Raw genomic sequence first — 17,684 nt, 5'->3', positions numbered from 1 at the left:
GTTTTTTTTACTGTTCCATGCTTAAAAAATCCATATTTTTCACTGATAGTCAGCTATTTGTTTTTTCACAGTGGTCTGCACCCATGGGGTATACACCCATTGTGAATACACAATATTCCAAGACTTACAGGAGCTACTGTATAAGACATTTTAGGTTCTTTTTTTGTTTATCTCTCGAGAGCTGCTATGCATGCCTGTTGGGTTCCCTGGAATACATCATTTGTTTCCCACCTGCTATACAAGATATTGTTCAAAAAAAGATCTTATGTGAATTGGCTTAAAGATTTTGATTCTCTGATGAGAATAACATTTCATGGGAAGACATGTGGAACAATCTGATGTATGTCTTCAAAAACCCTGATCATAAATTATCAATTACAAATTTATTAAAAGAATGCATTTAACCTTACCTAAACGATTTTGAATGCATCTGACTTTCCACATTGTTTATTGTGTAATCAAAGCATTGCGGGGACCTTCTTTCACTAGGTTCGGGAATGCCCTGAAGTCGGTACAGAATATTTTGGAATAAAATCTGTTCCTGTTTATTGGACATACTACAGAGAAATATTCCCTTTTCACCAGGGGATGCATTTACTTAATGATGATTCATCTTTAAATTTATCTATCTTACAAAAAGTTGGCTAGCAGGTACTGTGGTTGCTAAAAAACTGTGGGATGTTGGCTGACCTGCGGTGCTCTCCCTTGGCGTCAATTAAACTTTTTATTTTTTTGGACATTTGATTTCTGAAATTTTCAACAACCCACATTCATGGTACCAAACTAGAGACAGTAAGAGCATTAGAGTCTGCAATTGTCTTAATTAAATCATTGTTTTAGTTCTAATTTCTCATATATATACATTATTTATATCATTGTTGCAATTTATCGATTGCCATTGTAGATGGAAATGGGAGAGAGGGTGTCAGGGTGAAAGTGCAGTTGTTTCCTGATTTTTGATTAGTATGCCTTATTATTGCACACAAAAATAAATGACATCTAAAAAGAAAAGATTAAAATAATTCTCACCATGACCCTCTAAGGATGAAGTACAGTAATTACTATAAATAAATGGATAGATGAACACAAAAGAGGTCATACAGTAAATGAGACTATTAACTACAGTCCTATTGCCAGTTTGCCTTTTCCTCACAACATTTCTGGAACAGGCACTGTTCAGCTATAAGTGCCTGTTCCAGAAATGTTGTGAGGAAAAGGCAAACTGGCAATAGGACTGTAGTTAATAGTCTCATTTACTGTATGACCTCTTTTGTGTTCATCTATCCATTTATTTATAGTAATTACTGTACTTCATCCTTAGAGGGTCATGGTGAGCTGAAACCAAACCCAGTCAGCTCAGGCCAAAAAGGTTGATTACACACTGAACAGGACATCAGTCCAAAGTAGGACATACACATATGCAACAGGAGCAGTTGAAATTGAGCAGCATGTTACTGACCTGTGGGAGGCAAATGAGGCACCCAAAGAAAACCAACACAAACACAGGACATGCAGCATGTACCTAGAAGGTACACCAGGAAAGAAGTGGACCCAGGATCCCAGAGCTGTAAATTGGCAGTGATAAAGGGTTCTTATGCTCCCATACATCCTACTTTTCCTAGCATTGTACAGTATAACATACAGGTATCTTTTACAGTTTTGAGTTTTTATTTTCAGTTATATACACCTGGGATGGTGAATATGTACCCTTCAATAAGTGTTATACAAATAAATGCATAACAGTAATAAATAATTGTAACAAAAAGTTCACTAACAGAAAAAGATTCAGAATAAAACTAGGGTTTCAGCCTTTGAACAGTATTCTTCTGATCAGAGTGCTGAGATATCGCTGGCCTATTTGGTTGCAGTATTGTTATCGTCCTCATCATTATCATTATGTTAAGTACCGCTGTGCCACCCTAGCTCTTTACAGTAGCTCCAAAAACAAAAATAACAATAACCAAAACAGAAAAATTATTTTGGAACTTTAATTAATAACATACATAGCTTGCACTCTCATTAGTGCTAAGTAAAACATGTAATTAAGTACAAAAATACTGAAGCTTTTATGAATGCTGCCTGTATGGATTCCAGCTGGTAAATTAATCCACCTGTTCTATTAATAGGCCCAGTGCTACAGCTAGTAATAAAGTTTTACAAGGAAAGGACTGGCTCTTCAGTTTAATTAAACACAAAGCCACAATATGAAGATGAGAGAAACAACAAGATGGTGAACCTCAAATTAGACAGAATTACATTGTGAACGGCTACATAAAGAAACAACAGCTATCAAACATACAAAACAGACACAAAGCACAAAGCCACTGAGTAATGCATCACCCACACACAATATCCCTCTAATTCAGTTAGTCTCTGCACTATTTGTGTTAGTATTTGTTTCAAATCCAGTCCTGCTTTATAAGTATTCCCTTTGGTAATCTAGCATGTAGTAGTATCTGGACCGATTCTCTACAATAGGCATCAAGTTGGAAAAACATAATTACAAAGAATTTCAGTGCTAATGTCCTCCAACACAGCATTGGTTGTGGTAAGTATGTGTATTTTCAAAAAATGTGAAATATCTAAAATGCTACAGAAATGATAAAAGTAAATCATAGAAAATGTGTTTTCTATCAGTTATTGTGTGGACCTTGCAGGCAGCCAGCATCTTAGTGTGTCTAATCGCATTAAATGTAGATCTCATTTAAATAAGGCTGAACATCCTCAGAACTGGGTAGAAAAAAATTGAAGCACATCAAAGCGCTTTTAGAAAAAGACTTGATGGACTAGTACGTGTCCTTCCCCTTTAGGAGTACAACCCAGTGTCACTGTTGCTCACCAGTGCCAGTGCTGTATTTCCAAGCATTACATTAAAATTTAAAGGAAAAGTGGACAGTGTTTGTACTTCATGTTCACATCTTACAAGTTACAAATGTCCTGTGTGTTTTGAGTGATTTGTTCATTTTGTTCTGGAACTGAATTCTGCAGAGCTGATTCTAAGAGAAAGCTAATTAAACTCATTAAAAGGATGAAATGCAGCATGTGTCTAATCTCATTAAATGTAAAATGTAAATAAGGCTGAACATCCTCAACACTGGGTAGAAAAAAATTGAAGCACATCAAAGCATTATTAGAAAAAGACTTGATGGACTAGTACATGTCCTTCCCCTTTAGGACTACAACCCATCTACCCAGTATGGTGAAAGGGAAACATTGTGCTACAGGAAGAGCCATTTTCTATATGTGGTACTAAATTAAGGTCCTAGCCAGCTTTTGTAAACCATGCAGTCCACCACAGTACAGTAGGTGAAAAAATATTCTCTGTTTGGCAATCCACTGTCATGACATGTACTGTATGTGACAAGACAGGTCCAGAAGGGGTGAGATTTTTTTGCTTCTTCTAACTTGGCATGTCCATCAAATGGGTCTCAAAATTGTAGTGGAGCCTGATATGGGACAGAAAGACATATGCATGTCTGTCCTTGCAAATATCTACTGCTGGGAAATCACAGGCAAGAAAAGGAACCACAATTCCCTCTGGATGAAGTGCATTACTGTTGTTTGAATGAATGGACATGCAAAATCTGACAATTATATTTAAAATTAACTTGGTAAAAAAACCTTTCTCTACTTATGACAGGTTTTTAAAAAATCATAAAAGATGATAAAAGAAAGTTGATCTTGATTCTGATACAAATGGGGTAATGGCATGAAAACGTTACAAGTACAGCAGCAAGCATAGCCATACATTAAAACAAAGAGTATGCAAGTTTCCATTTCTTGAAATAAAAATAGCAGAAATTGATACATTTCCTCTTTTTCCTCTATACAGAACTCATCCTTGTCTTCAACAAGCACATTGTAGCCTGTAGGTGGATATACACGCTCTATTAGGCAACCAAAGTCTGACCTCTTTGCATTATATAACAGATGGACAGGCACACTGTGAAAAACCCCTAACAAATAATTGATTTTTAAATTCCAATTTATTCTGCCTACCTTATTTTGTCTTTTCAATAAGCTTCCAAGCTGGGTTTCTGTAGAACTGAATGAAAAGGATTTCATTTTCAGCACAGTTCAACAGTAATTAAGATCAGCAGTCACAGAAAAAATAAACGTGGCCAAGGAGTTCTTCACAGCAACAAGTGCCTCCTTTGCAAATGAATGTGCAATCATGCTGTTGTGTTGCTAATAAGCTCAAGCTGTAATGCATGAAAACTGTCAACAATTTTTTCATCAAAGAAGTCCAAATTCAGAGTCCAACAATCAGTTAGACTTGTTCTTCGGATTTATTGGGGTCCATTCTTGCCACAGGTACAACCTGGGTAGATTTGCAGCACCCTGCACAGATGTACTTGAGGAAACATAAGTAGGCACTTCCTGATATGATGACAGTTATGATGATGATGATGGTAGCTCCAAACGCCGGCGACACAGTGTTCTCCAGCACAGACTGTAGCCCTCCACTGGGAGACAGAGTTGGGGGATCGATGCTCTGACCTTAATAAAGATAAAAATTGGTATTCAATCATATTTAGCTCTTTGCAATAAAAAGTTCTTGTAATGAACTGAAGCCCTGAACTGGCAGAACCAGTGTGTTCTGGTACACAATAGGTACACAAGGTACACAATACCTTAAATAAACTAAGCTCCCAAATGCCCCCTCCCCAACACTACATGTAGGGAACCTCATAAAAGGAAAAAAGAGCCTTATTCAATTATCTCAGCTAGATGGATAAACCTGTGGAGAAAAATAATGGACTTTTCACACATCTTGTAGCAAACCTCCAGGCTTCAGTTGTGTCACACCCCCAGCGCCATGGATCTTTGCTGTGGAAATGTGCATTTCAAATAACAATCAAGGAAATCCTGATCCTCATTTCTGTAAGGGTGGTGTATCTGGGTGTTATGAGCATTTTTTAGCAGTCAGAAGACAAGCCAACCAAATCCCTCTTTATTACACTGACATATTGAGCAAAGACTTTTCCGTTATATTCTGTTCCTAGATAGTGGACAGAATCGAAGTATCCCTGCCCTGCAAAAGAGTATTAGACAATCCCAGACCTGGTGCAGGAAGAAGCCCACAGTACCCAGATCCCCAGATACTGAGATTTATTTTAAAGCTAAAGCAAATGTGAGCTTCACAGAAAGATAGCTTCCACACTTATTCATCAGCCATAGACAGGAATCTGGGAGTCACACTTGATATTCTCCTGTCTTTTGAGCATCAAGTAAAAAATGTGATTGAATAAAAGACCTTTTATTAAGATATTTTTTCATTGATTGCATTAGGCAATTTTTTTTATCAATATCCGATGCTGAGTGCCAGATTTATGCATTTATAACATCAAGGCTTCATTTCTGTAACTTTACTCTATGAGCTCCCTAACTCTCTTCTCAACAAGTTTCAATAAATCAAAAACTCTGCTGGACTGCAAACTCATACCAGGAATCAGCTGCCGGTTGGTTCTGTATCCCAGCAGATATTCTTGTCTTGAGACTGCAAGACATCTTTTCATAATCATTGCAAGTGATTTATGTGAAGCCTTTAATAGATGAGCATCTATTTAAGGTTTTTCCAGCCCTCTGTATCTAACTGCTAAACCTGCAATGGTGGACACTGAATGGGGAAGGTAGAAAAGCCTGGAAGGTTGTACTGTGACTGCCAGATCTGAAAAGGCTGTACTGAAAATGGAAGAAATAAAGTTCTTGTGCCTTCTAGAATGTTTCAGGGGAGACAGGATGTTTCTATATTTCTTTTTTTTGTTGTTCAGTTGAAGAAAACAGCAGCTTTCTTTATCTGAACAAAATGAAAGGAGGCTTCACACAGGCTTGATTGAAAGCTGTCTGATTGAAAGCTGTGACAAAAGTAGAGTACTGGGTGCCCCCCTGAACAGAGAAGCAGAAGGGCACGTGCTCAGTAACAATAGCTAACTGATTGAATGGGAAAAAATGGTTTTAATTCATTTGTTTTCATTGTTTCATTTATAATCTCATGTTTGTGTTTTTCTCAAGAAAAGGAAGTGAAAAAACCAAGGTACGACTGTCATCAGTCCTATAAGGAGATAAAGCAGTACTGTATTGTGAATAAGCTGATTTCAAGAAAGAGGGGTGGGGGATGGAGCTTAATCACAATCCAGTTGGCAGACTGAGACTTTGGTTGGAAATTTCTGGTTAAGAGGAAAGAGCATCTCTGATCAACCTATCAGCAGTTCCAGGCACTAACCAGTCAGGCTTCACTTCTTAGACTAAGGCCAAGACATAATAAACATAGGCAGTCTTAAAAATATTTCAGGCATTTATTTGAGATGCATTCATGCCCAGCTGCATAGGTTATTTAGACATTTTTGAAACAAGATTGAAATAGCATGAATGAACTCCTTTCAGGAAGCATTATAAGGTTTCTCTTTTGTATGTAAATGCAGCTGTTTCCATAAATAATAGCCATAAAAAATAAACCATTTATTATTACAGTCACATTCTCAAGCACATTCATACTAAAACAGTATAGACTTTTTTAAACGTTTATACAATACACGCTATACAAAATTTATTAATGGCAACAGTTATGACGAATTTCTCATTGAGTTACATCTTAGGGTAATAGGCATGATAGCTAGACATCCTTTCTTGTAAATAAAAGTTCAAGGATCAGACTTAAATACATTTAAATGAAAATTAAAAAAAATAATTCAAATCTCTTTGACAACTAGACGTCTCATGCTAATCATACACTTTGTAATGTGAACTAAATTTTCATGGTATGGTTTAACCACCATTGAAAATACTTGAATTTTCTACTTTTAAATAGTGATAGTTTGTTATCTGCAAACAGACATGTCAGCTTGACATTAAGTCTGGTATTTGTTCCAATGTGGAATAAAGACTCTAGAACTGCTGCTTGAAGCTAATTTAGTTTAGATTGTAGAGCATGTTAGCAGTAAAGAAAGTCTTTGAAATTGATTTTCCAGTACTGTAACAGGCTGTGGTTCTCCATCCCAATGAGGTACCTCGTCCAGTGGACAAACACTGGACAACAACCAGAAAAAAACAACCAGAGACCTACACCCACACTGTCAAGTGGAGCTGGAAGTACAAGGCCACAAAACAGCCAGAGCTCTTTACCAACACAGGGCCCTGTTCAAGGAGGTGAGAGGGCAACTGGCTGAAGAGAGGCTGCGGGTTCCCAGACAAGTCTGGGAAAGGACACAACCAAAGGAACCTGACAACAAGTTAAAGGACGTCAACTGGAAGCTGGTGACCAGAGAGGTCCTCTATAGACTCTCACTCACCAGGAACCCACATTGCCCCCTGAACACGTGTTTCGTCGAGGAGACGCAGGAGGACGTTTTCTGGAGCCGTTTCTTTGCCAAAGCAGTGTGGAGCAGACTTGACAACACTAGGCAACTCCTGGGAGTGGCAGCAGCAATGTTCCTGCTTTGGCTGTTGGTATCCTTAATAAAACAAGGACTGTGGAATGCGGGGAAAAATGTCATCCAACACAACACAGAGAGGGGAGCGAGGGAGCTGGAGGAGAGGATCCTTGCGAACTTCAGAAGGAGGATGAAGTGTGAAGTATCCAAATGGTGCTTCTCCACAGCGAACGAGCGCTGGAAGGGACTGTGGGCCCTGTACAGGGACTAAGAAGGAAAACCCTGTTCCTTTGAGCTCCTGTAGTGGATTGGATGACTGCAGTTTCAGAGCCAGGACAGGGAAAAGGGCTTGGACAACAGCAAGTGGTAGGGCTTAGAAGGAAATCCAGGCCTAGCATCCACTTAAATGGATTGAAAAAGGACAATCACCTTTTAAAGAAATTTTTATAATGTACTGTAGTATAATTTATATGGTTTGTCAGAGTGTGTACTCATTGTGAGATGCATATTTTGAGATAAAGTTTTTCTTTTTAAAAAAATATGTAATTGGGAAGAAAGCAGAGTATCCAGAAGAAACCCGGGTGAACATGAGGCAATATATAAACTCCACACAGATAGCATCCATGGCCCAGATTTGAACCCAGGGTTCCAGCAAAGTGAGGCAGCAATCTCACCCAAAATACACATGTCCTAAAATTAATTTTAAATTGTATGATGGATTGTTCAAAATTGACATCTCTCAGAGAGTTATATACAAGCAAATTGTCCCATGCAATATAGTGAGGATCTACTGTATATTAGACAAGAGATTCTGTAAGTGCATTTTTTAAATCTTTCATCAGAAACGTTTCCAGTGTCCTTTACTTAAAGGACATTTGTCCAATTGAAAGCATACAGTGCCTTTCAAAATTATTCAGACCCTTCTCAAGCTCTATAACAAAACTCCTAAATTCCTAATCTGAATGCTCAAAGACTTCTGTGGGTAAGTAAATGTCAGTAAAACTAAAATATGATGATTGCATAAGCATTCAGAACAATAACCTTATTTTTTGGTGGAAGCACATTTCACAGCAATTGCAGCTAGCAGTCTAATCTACCAGCTTTGCGCACTGCCTTGGTTCGGTTTTTGCCCATTCTTCTTGTTAGATGCACTCAAGCTGTCTCGTGGCTCACGGACAGCACTTTCCATCGTTCCACAGATTCAACAGAATTCAAGAAAGGACTAGAAAGAATGGGCCAGTGGTAATAGTTAGTTGGTCCGAGGATCTCATCCAGCCTGGTCTTGAAAAAAATGAGTGTATCTCTTCAATCCTTTGGGTTCAGAAATGCCTTCTGTTTTCTGTTTTAAATGCATGTCTACATAGTGTAGTTTTCATTTGTGTCCTCTGATTTGCATTTCACTGTTCATTCTGAAGAATTCTGTTGGGGTGACTTTATCTTTGCCTTTAAGGATTTTGTATACTTGAATCAGGTCTCCTCATAGCCTTCAACGTTCAAGAACAAAAAGGTTCAGTTCACTGAGCTTGTCAGTGTACGTCTTTACTTTAAGCCCCAGAATGTATTTGGTTGCCTTTCTCTGGTCTGAATCCAGAGTAGGAGTATCTTTTCTATAATGCACTAACCAAAATACAAAACATTAGGAAATAAACCTTACTAGAGTAGTACAGTATATTACATAATTTTCTATAACATACGTACTATAGATAAGTACAGATTTAAATTCTATACTTTTAACTATATCCTAGCATTTTATTAGTCTTTTTATTTGCTTCCTTACATTGTCTAAAATCCAAATGACATGTCAGCAGAAAAACATTAATCATTTTCATAAATCGCCTCTTCTTGTTCAGCATTTTCTATTTTGCATTCAAAATGTATTTGTTTACTGCCTGCACACAAAAACCCTGTATTTGTCTGCATTAAACTTCTTCTGCCATATGTTTGCCCGCTCTGTAAGCTCTGGCTGATATCCCTGATATGAACATTCCCAGAATACTCTCTCTTGGGATTTACTGGTACTTGGTAATGTGACAGAATAATATCTGCAGATATACAGTACATGAACACATTTCTATGTATCATTTTCAGTTATATATTCAAACTTATTAAAACAGAAGTTCAATAATTCAGCAAGCACAGAATGAGCCTTGAAGTGCATTGCAAAGCTCACTGTTAAATCTGAAAAAAAGTTAATTCAATTTTAATTAATTTTGATCTTTAAAAATTTTAAATGTAGCCTAAATTGCAATAAATCTCATAGCAAGTATTTAAGAATGATCTAAAATTAATCAATCTGAATGAAAAGGTTAACTCTATCAAGCAAATGGATATTCTGCTGGCTCTCCTGAAAACTAGCCAATCCTCTTGTAAAGGCAATCACAGCACTGACAAGGTGATGATATTCTACAGCACACCTCAAAACCTGTTACACCTTGCTTTTTTCAAGAGTGTGCATTTTTTTAGTTTATTGCACAAAATTAGACAATTTATATGGATGCCATGCACTGATTCTGACAGCAGAGGTAAAAAATAAAATAAAATGATGCCCAATCTGCACTCTGTCAGCATTGCATATAGAGTCTGTCTAACAGGAGATTAGCAACAACGCAGGGCATGTAAAAAAAATGAAAACTTCTATAAATCTAATATCATTAGATATATTCTATATATTCTACACAGATGGCAACAAAGGCACATCAGGCCACATTCAAACTTATTAAGTAACTCCAGTAGTTGGAACTCGGCAGGTACAGATGGAGCGGCCTTACTGATGAGGTTCTCTCTGCACTCTAAATAAGATAAAATAAGATCACTTTATTGGCCATATACAATTTCTTGCATTAGGAATTTGTCTTTCCACATGCCCTAGCTTGCTCTCCATGAGACACACAGACAGGGAGAAAAGCTTGGGGTCAGAGCGCAGGGTCAGCCATTTATTCAGCACCCCTGGAGCAGTTGGGGTTAAGGGCCTTTCTCAGGAGCCCAACGTACTTGGATTCCTCTGCCAGCTGCAGGATACGAACTGCCAACTTTCTAGCCACAGGTGCAGATCCTTAGACAACACACCACTCCGACTATTAACTATTGACTTACACTCAACAAAATAACTATTGGTATGGCATGATTATAAGGCATATTTTTAATTTTGGTTTGCATTGTGGATATTGCCTATCTGCAAATGACCTTGTCTGGTACCTACTGTATACCATGGTTTGTGTTTCTTCTATTGTATATGTTACGACCCCAAGTGTCTAGGGGTAAAGGGGTGTAACATTTAGGATAATTCTTTTGGAAGCAGGGGGATTCTGGTGAGGGACTAGGAAGCGTGATAACAAGGGAAAGGAACCAGAGTGGTGCCAAAGCAAAGAAAATAACAAACAAAATGGAGCTGGCTAGGACAGTGAGGGAAAGCTAATCCGACTACAAAAGAAAACCCGAAACACACGGTCTTCGGCATCTTCAACACCGTAGCTAACCTGCACTGACTACCCAAAACCATACAAGACAAATGGCACTCACCAGTACTAACCTAGTGTACTAATACAAAATCAACTAAGTGTGTAAGTGTACCCAACAACCTAAACTAACCTTATATACAAAAGTTCACACAAAAACACAAGTGAACCAGGAAGACAAATAAGGGAAAACAAGAGTAATAAACAGGAGCAGGGTACAAGAGAACACAAATGTTGAACATGTAACACTGGGGCAAGGAAATGACAAAACAAGGATGAACACACAAACAAACGAAAGTACAAAGAAACTAACGTAAAACCAACAAAACAACAAAGCCGAAGCTATATGAAAAGCCGAAGCCGAAGCCGAAGCCGAAGCCGAGGCAATAACAAGAAGCGAAGCGAAGCGAAGCGAAGCGATAACCAAAACCTAACGGGACCGAAGTCAAACGAAAGGCCTTTTCTTTCTGAAAGCCTCCATGTTATATAGTGAATAAGATGTGTTCTGATTGGCTGAGGGCTGATTGATGATGACATCATATTGAAACAGTGGTGTGATGGTTGGCCAATGGGGAAGGGAGAACAATCAAGGGTCAGCAGTGTGGAACATAGAAAAAACACACACAGAACACACACTGGGACGTAACAGAATATATGACTGTAGTCAGAGAAATACCGAAGACTTCTCATGCCTCCTTACTTCAGAACATGTATACTATAGATGCTTGAAATTTGCGACCATGAAGCAGCAATCTGTTCACTTTCCAGGATAATTTTGAGTTACATTCTACAGAAAGGAAAAGCTCCCTTACGCTGCAAAACATATTTACTGTTTGAAAAAAACTAAACTTCATAACATGTAACAAGTACTAGGTGCATTTAATATTAAACAACATGAAATTACTGAAACACTTTGCGCACATTTTTGTTCACATTCATTTTACAACATAATCCCTGAAATGGACATCCTGTGTGGATAAGTAGATGTCAAATAGGCTTTTAAACAGTTGTGATGAACAAGATGGGTAGGTCCACAGGTACACCTGGAATTACAATGCGAAAGGCTCTCCTCCCCAGGATGGTTGTGTGAACGGCGGTTAATCAGGTCAGTCACTAAACGTAACTTGTAAAACTATTGCCAAGTGCAGGAGAACTTTTTTTTATTGCCCAAACAGGTGGCTTCTTTCCTTTAACTAACCACTCTCACACTGTGCTCAAAGTAACATCAACCTTTTGACACTGGAGCAAGTCAAATGACAGTGCCTGTGACAAGTCAAGAATGAGCTGACATTTACAGCAGGATGCTTAGCTTTGGTTTGGAACGCTCATTACAGTTTGTTACACTATTATTACAGAGGGGCTGAAAATAGAGAATATCAGAAAATGTCCAAGTGGATTAATCAATAAACAAAATAATCATAACCCCCACCTTGTTAATGGTTTTGCCAAGAATATACCTGAGTGGTTGGTATTATCAGTGTCAGTATGGGATTCTCTGGTTCTCTGGTTGAAACAGTTATGTGCAAGGGTAATAATTTACAGGTAGATGTTTTGTATAGTAGTTGTCACGGCCTCTGCAGCCAGAGGCCGCTCCTTCTCTGTCCTGTCTCTAGTTTCCGGTCTGCTGTCCTTCCGGTCCCTCTCTTTCCCTTGGGCTATATATTTCCGGGTCTTTCACTCTGTCATCGCTCAGCATTGACGTTCAGATGTCCTGAGACCCGCCTAGCACCAGGGCGCCCCACGTCTGCTCCCTGAGGGCATAGGTTTCTATACGGCATTCCTGAACTCTTTGCACTAATGAGCCCGGGCCTTTTTCCCATCTCGCCGCTACGCATATGGGTCTTTTTCCGCTCTCCTGCTCCCCACAGTTAGTACCTTTGGACGTCCGTGACAGTAGTGTTTTGTACAGAGGAATGGCAGATAACCATGAAGTCCAGTGAAGAGATTGTTACAGTTGATAGTGCGTTTCAGGGAAGTGATCTATTAGATCTATTCCCTGCAGCTGTGCAACATTAATGTAAGGACTGTAGGACAGGTACAGTAGATATGGGTATACAGTATATGCAGTATAGTGTATATGCAGATATTTAGTACCTTTCAGCAAGAGCAAGATAACAAAATGAATGACAGTGGGAAAACTTCAACTAATGAAATGAAAAGTACAGTAGCTTGCAAAAGAAACAAATAATGAGTAAAAGTGACTCAACAAGAGCATGGACTGAAGGTTGAAAATGTAGAGGAAAGGTTTGCGAGAAGAAGTAAAGGAGAGGTGAAGAGAAAAGGAAAGGATAGTATAGGAGAGTACAGGAGAGGAAAGGCAGAAAGTGAGAGCTCCTTGTCCTGATCATCCAGAAAGACTGAATCGGAGATAAGCATCTGAACCCTGCTAAAAGAGTTTGCTATTCTGCTTTTGTTAGGAACTCTGATGTCCTATGTAAAGAATAACAGGGAGATAGGTTCCCATTTAATTTGGGGCATCCAGGTTTACAGAGAGAGAGAAATTTAAGTGTAGGTCATATTCTCTTTACTTTAGAATACAATTTTATCATCTCGTGGCCTTGTAGAAGAGTTCATTAGTTGGTAGCAATCTAGAGCTTTTCTGGGTGGTTATCACGGTTATAGGCCTCTATAAATTTGTAAATAGCTAAACTTGAATGTAGTATTTTTATGTTGTTTTGTTTAGTATATTACTGTCACTGTTAATAAATATGTATTTACTCCAGTGTGCCGGATTATTACTCTTATTACTGATTACTCAGCTTCATCAAAGATGTGCCACAGAACAAAGAACTCAGGTGCCTCTAGTTATACCAACCACTCTGGTATATTCAAAATAAGTTAGGAGTTATGATGATTTGATTAATCTGCTTGGTCGTTTTCTGTTATTCACAAGTTTCGTACCCTCTGATACGTAAGACTACTGTGCATGCATTGTAAGAACATGGTTGATCAGGAAATACAGTAACTGAAGTGTTAGTCAAAATATGAGGTTTTATTCTCTGGCACAACTCTGGTGATGGAGTAATAAATCAGCCCCCAGACTTGACAAGACAAATATTTATTAACAATAAAATAACAACTGCACAACATACTGTACATTACACAATAATGTATGTACAGTACAAATCTGTGTTCTAGGGGCTACAGTACATCCTATAGATTAGTAAAATCCCTAAATCTAGCCCTGTAATCCAATTATACTACAAAACACCATAAGCCTAAATGGAAAAAACCTGCATCCTAATAAAAATGTATAATATTCTGAGCTACATCTTCCTTCCTACAACATGCCTAAAGGAGAATGGGAATCAATCTCCTTAATTAAAAATGCTTTAGCAAACTAGGAGAGAACATTTAGTTTCCTAAAATACATAAAATAGCATGCTTTCTATAATATCATTCACATTATGGAGCCAGATCTAGTGTCCAAGACTGATCAGAAGGTATTTCTTCTACTTCCTTTTTACCTTCCTTGTCTTTGTCTTTGTTATGTTGTGATCTTAACTGCTGAACATTCATCCTTGAAGTCAATTAATATGAGTAGAATATCAAAAATACTCATTGTTCATTTGACTTTTATCCTACCTATGGGTGGCTAAACATCTCAAAACAATACCCTGTATTCTTTATCCTGAAGAGTTTGCATCTTTCTGGGAAAAAAAAACTATGCTACCAGTAACTCATAACAGTCGTTATACAGTATCTAACATTCATAAAACCAAATTGCTCTTTCAAGTCCTTAGGTTTCAAAAAATAAAAATATTGATTCAAAAACATATATTTTTTTCTAACAGCTCATTGAAAGTGGCTCTCCAGAGGCAAACTTTGCAGTTCACAAAATGTCAGTGAGGTAATGTGACAATACTTATCATTAAAAAACAAACCTTTGATTTTCACAAACCTCTTTTCCACAAATAGATCTCTTCTGTGCACATTTGTTTTTGCTTTGAGTAGTTTTGATGAAAAAATCAATTACATTTAAAACAAATCAAGACAGAACAAACATCATAAAAGCTCTAAGTACTTCCCCCTCACAAAAACAAGATATAAACAAACTACAAAAAATCTGATACACAAAATTGACAAATTACAAATATTTATTTATAATAATTTGTATTTGTCATTTTTACTACATTTACTAATTCAATAAGCCTCTGACAGTCCAATTCAAATATTAAGTAATGCCAAGGTGGCCTAATATATTGTAAACTGTAAAAACAATCAGAGAGAGTATCAGAGAGAGCACAATGGAAGATACTGTATACAAATTTCCAGTCCTCAGAAGGTTATTAAAGGTATGATTGTGTTGTGGCCCTTATTAAATTAGAAAACCAATCTAGTCATTAAAAACATAGACTTTAAATCAGCTTCATTGCAAAGGGGATTTCCCTTTATACCAGCACAGCCAGGGGAAAAATCCCCACATCTGTCTTTCAGCTGGGAGATGGGACCAGTCTTTGGTTCTGGTACATTTACTGTAGTAATCAGGAAACCTGTTTTTTTTAATTAGTTCTTCTCCCAACCTACATAACACTCAGGCTTCACTGCTTTTAGAAATCCCCAAACACTGAGACATATTTTCCAGCTCAAGATGTAATATTCTCACATGAAAACTCTTGAATTTCTTCTACTTTCAGCTCCATAAACCACTGATTAAGAGCTACTGTACCACTGTTGAGTGCTTAAAAGAGGTCTGAAATGCACTTTATAAAGAGAGGTCCTTCCCTTCTCTCACCTCTCTGACTTCATCACTGCTGATTCAGTCTTACAGCTGAATCCTACCTGAGACTGCAAAAATTTAACAGTCCATAGTTACAGTAGGTGCATATCTACTGCCCTAGAGTCACAGCTGGAAGCCTGAACCCACTGCTGACTGCTTAGGGCAACAGCACCCTTGAATTTGGCTATTCAAAAGCTAACCCATCTACTACCCTCTCCCTAAGCTCAGCCTAAAGGTACAGTATCTCCTGCTGTGAGGAAATGCACCTGGGGCATGGCACTGACATTACAGGCAGACTTTCAAATTCTCATAGAGGGAACTGTGCATTCTGCAAAGCCATAGATAAACAGACAGTACTGACAAATAAGCCTCAAATAGGCATTTTTGATATGGGACCAGGACAGCCCTGAGGTCATTACTAACTGCCCTACTGATACACAAACCTCATTCTTATTGGGGGGTTAGACCAAGGTTGCTTCTCTAATATTGTTCAGCACCACCTGAGCAATGGTGGGGACTGTGCAACAGGAGAGAATCTCGGCTTTGCCTCGCTAAACACTACCACCTCATCTACTGTAAGTACAGTAGGTGGAGATGATGTCCCAAGCAATACATGTAACTAGGGCCAGGAGTTTTTATTGAATAATTTTCCAACTTGTATTTCAGTCATCCAGCACCTGTTCTAAAGCCATTTATTAAAAAATCATCTCCCTGTAGTATCTTAATTCTGTCAAATAGTAATTTAATTACCACAATGTGCAAAAGCATATAGATGTACATTGATGTTCTGTACTGTACTGTATATGACTACTGACACTACTACTCAGCAGTATTGCAGACAACACAGCAATATATTTACATTATCAGGAACATGTCTAAAATGCATCACCAGACTAATAGTTTTAGGTTTATTTGAAGGGATGAAAAATGGAGTGAAAGAAAACGTCCAGTGTTTTATCTCGCACTGTTAAATTTAATCATTGTTCCGTAGGTTTACCTGTTTTATCATGACTAGACAGACATTGCTGTGTGAGAACATTCCTATATGAAGAAACATTTTTCAGGATTTGTAAACAACTGAAAAATATTGTTTAGACTGTAGTGTTATTTTATGGGGAAAAAATGCATTTGGAAGCAATTTTTCAGTTTTGTTACAAAGTCAATCCAATCCAATTTTCTTGTACATATTGTTCGGATTTGTGTACTTTGGATTTACATTCTATCAAAGCCAGGGATAGAATTTAACAGGAAGGCTTCCACATACAGTATAAGCAGCAGCCATACCTGAAGCTAAGCAGGTGTGAGCCTAGTCAGTACCTGGATGGAGACATACTGGGAAAAACTAAGGTTGATACTGGAAGAGGTGTAAGTGGGGCCAGCAGAGGGCCCTGCGGTCTTAGGTCCTAATGCCCCAGTATAGTGATTGGGACACTATACTGTAAAAAGGTGCCGCCCCTCAGATGAGATGTACAGTAAATCCAAGGTCCTGACTCTATGGTCATTAAGAATCCCAGGGCATTTCTTGAAAAGAACAGGGGCGTTTTCCATTGGCATTTAATAATCATGGCCTCCTAATAATCCTCATCTATTCATTACTCTGCTCTCCTCCCCACTAATAGCTGATGCGTGGTGAGCGTTCTGGCGCACTATGGCTGCCATTGCATCATCCAGGTGGGGCTGCACATTGGTGGTGGTGGAGGGGAGTCCCCATTACCTGTAAAACGCTTTGATTTGAATGTCCAGAAAAGCACTATATAAGTGTTAGCAATTACTATTATTATTTATTATAATTATTATTATAACATGCACAGCTGTTTTGGGACAAACAGGCTGACTGCCTTGTGAAGTTTGTGAGCTTGTTGAATGAAGCAGGTTTTTATTTATTTGGTTTGAAGTATGACTTTTTTCAACAACTCCACTAAATCTTGAATACTTTAACACTATGCTTGTTAATTGTGCTTTACTGTATGTGCTGTGCATTTGCAGTGCCAGTGCTCAGTTCTCAGTTTTATTGTATATTCAATGGACTCTAACATTATGACTCTCAAACGACTGCATTAGATCAGGTAGAGTCTTACTTAACAGAGAGAGCCAAGTTTCTAAACTTCCTTTGAAAACAGTGTTTGGTGGAATGTC

At 38.1% G+C, this 17,684-nt stretch overlaps 1 long non-coding RNA gene across 2 annotated transcripts in view; it reads right to left on the bottom strand.

Annotated features, from left to right (window-relative positions):
* Positions 1-1,974: 1,974 nt before the first annotated feature.
* Positions 1,975-17,684, bottom strand: part of LOC138223156 (uncharacterized) — a 49,754-nt gene continuing 34,044 nt past the window's right edge. For both annotated transcript variants that reach the window (XR_011181677.1, XR_011181676.1), the window contains one exon: positions 1,975-4,500. This is a non-coding gene — a long non-coding RNA (uncharacterized lncRNA). The remainder of the gene's footprint in view (positions 4,501-17,684) is intronic.

The sequence above is a fragment of the Lepisosteus oculatus genome, chromosome 15 (assembly GCF_040954835.1).
Source record: "Lepisosteus oculatus isolate fLepOcu1 chromosome 15, fLepOcu1.hap2, whole genome shotgun sequence".
Lineage (NCBI taxonomy): Eukaryota > Metazoa > Chordata > Actinopteri > Semionotiformes > Lepisosteidae > Lepisosteus > Lepisosteus oculatus.
Note: the sequence above shows the minus strand (reverse complement) of the source record. Positions and strands in the feature narration are given on the sequence as shown.